The sequence below is a fragment of the Anas platyrhynchos genome, chromosome 4 (genome assembly GCF_047663525.1).
Source record: "Anas platyrhynchos isolate ZD024472 breed Pekin duck chromosome 4, IASCAAS_PekinDuck_T2T, whole genome shotgun sequence".
In the NCBI taxonomy this organism is placed as follows: domain Eukaryota; kingdom Metazoa; phylum Chordata; class Aves; order Anseriformes; family Anatidae; genus Anas; species Anas platyrhynchos.
In genome coordinates, this window is record NC_092590.1 from 16,578,530 (window position 1) to 16,581,390 (window position 2,861).

Below are 2,861 nucleotides of genomic sequence, written 5' to 3' on the forward strand. Positions count from 1 at the left end.
AAGCCAGGGCTGGGGCTGGGAGGTTGTGCTGAGGCTTCACAGATGTTCTTCTGTAGCCGGAGGGACACGGCTGGTGTGGTGTGGCTACCTTGGGAAAAGTGGCTCTTGTTTTTCCAGCAGCACTCGGACAAAGCTGAGTGACATTACTGGTTATTTGTCACTCTTCGTCTGGCAGCAGATGGTGATGAATGGATAAATGCAGTCATTTCGGATGTTAAGGGTTACACCAGACTGAAGGTATAATGACAATGCTAAAAACATCAGTAGTTTTAAAGTTTAGAGAGAAATTACAGCTTAGTGTTACTGATGTTGTTTGCTTGCTTTTTTTAGACATACCAAAAGTGGTTAGATGTAACCAATAAATGTGAACCAACCTCTGAAGTTTTTCTGGGACTATAGTGGTGGCCAGCTTCATACTAGTGGTCCAGTGACTGAAGAGTTTCATGCTGTAAGCCTTGTAGATTGGGTTTTGGGTTTTTTTTTTTTGGTTTTTTTTTTTTTTTTTTAGCCTTCTGTTGGTCTCTTAAAGTGCATATTTTACTGTGCAGATAATCTGTATTTGTGTGCTGTTGTCATGGTTGCATAGGTATGGACTTTCCCTCTCTCAAAGACCGAGAGAAAAGCTAACAGCACTTTGCTGAGCGTGTATAATCACAAAGGAGCACGTCTTCCAGCACAGCAGGATCCTATTCTCCCTCTTTTCTTTTCTCTTCCTGAGCCCCTTTTCCTCCAGTTCGGCATGCTAACTTTAATCTGTGTTGCACACTCCCTGTGGGGAGCTCCTCAACTGTTTAGCACTGACCTGAGCATTGATATTGGTACGAGTGTTATCACTAAGATAAACAGAAGAGGCAGACCAGTACACAGAGCTTTTGGCAACCCACCTTTTATGTCCCTGTTCCATTTCAGTATAAAACCATGCATGGCCTTCCCAGGCTTGTCTACCTTGCACCATTTCTTACCAATCTCTTTTTCTTCTCCATCGTTATCTCCTCAAATCTCTAATCCTTTACCTCTTTCTCTTCTCTACTGTTTCCCAGGGCTCTTTTACTTTTTTCTTGCTTTTATTACATTCATGTGTGCTTTTATGGGGGAGATCAGGCCAGGAAGCACAGGGTAGGTCTGTGTAAGAAGAGAAAGGATAAGAGGATGACTGAGTAACTACGAAGGACCGAGGATGAACCTAGACCTTTAGAGCTGCAGATGCCTCTCCTGTCTTTGTGATCTTGCAGGGTCTTGAGCAAACAGCTGAGGGTCAGCGAACCAGCTCACCTCTCTGTAAATCTGACTTCTCTATAAATGGCTGGAACTGTTCAGTGAGGCACTTGGTGTGTAACAGGGCTGCCAACATCGTCTCTGTCTGGACCCTTCTGGCATTTTGTTTTGGTGCCCTGTAGTAAAATGAGCGTGGCTGTAGCAGAGCCTAGGAAACGAGTACTGCTCTGTGTTGACATGGGAAAGGTAGGCAGTAATAACGTACCACCAAGGACTAAATATATACTTGCAGAAAGGGTACAAATGCTATGTGACTAAGGCAGCTGTCCTGGCGTTTCTAGCCAGCAAAGCCCTTACTGGTGGTGCCTGAAGCAACTAGCTGGCTCTACTCTGGGAGCACACGAGTTTGCAGCACCACAGTGCAGGAACCAGATCTGGATGTTCACAGCAAAAGCTGAAAGCCTTCCTGGTTTTCCTACTCAGTCCATACCTGGCAAATGTGCTGAAGCCTTCCATGCTGCTATTGTTTCCCTGCCGTATCTCCGAAGGCAGCCACGGGGATGCTGGCGTTTGCTGCCAAGGTGTCTCTGCTGTGTAAATACATTCCTAACGTCCCTGGGGATGCATTGCTTTAAGAGCTTGGGTTTTTTTTTCATGTTAGCAAAGCAGGTAATGGGAGTCGCTGCATTCTGCTGAGACTTTGGGGGAAATGTAGAAAGACAGAAAGCAATTATTCGAGTTAGAATGTGTGCAGAGCACTTTTATTATTGTTATTCATTGTTTTATCACCACGCGAGTTGTACTGCACTACAGAGGAGGAAGAGAGGACCATTGGCAAAGCAAGTGTCAATCAGTGAATTTGGTACATCCTAACCCTTGTTTTCTGCCAGTTGAGGTTGCCACATGCATTTTACATGTGAAAGATTGGGACTGCAGGTGAGATGAGCAACAAAGAGGGGATGAGAAGGAATCAACCAGGCTTGTGGTCTGGTGGATGATCACTCTTCTCTTGGCCTTTCCTTTCCTCTTCCTGCCCTCTCCACTCCTTGTGGTTTTTTTTGTTTGTTTTGTTTTGTTTTTTTTTCTTATTTTGCATTTGAAAAGCTCGTGTAAACATTTTCATAATACCCTGACCACTGCTTACATTGTAAGAATGAAATAAATTGAGAGGAAGGGCATATTTTGGAAGCTTTGAGGTGAATAGAACGTAAAATATCCTGTTTGCATCAAAAAAGGTGTTTTTTTTCTTCTCTGCCAGCACCATGATTAGGCATTTCATGCCTTTTATTTGGATGTCAGGCTGTTTGCTGTTCAGAAGTTTGTTTCTTTACATCTCCCCTGATGCGAGGTGCAACCCAGGGATCCCCTTGCATTGCTCTACACAAATGGTAGCTTGGCATGCATACAGGTTCAATGTGAAACTAAACTGGTGTTTCAGTAATTTACTAGTTAATAAATTTGTTACATTTATTAACTGGGGTGGAGGAGGAGGAATAGGAAACTTGTCATTCCCTGTTGCTTCCAGAAGCTTCCCATAGCCTCTGTAGCCACAGCAGCTACTGGCAATTGATGTCAGCTGGTAGGGAAGGGTAGGGGCTCACACAACACTAATTAATGGTCAGCACCTGAGCTCATAATGCCTGGAG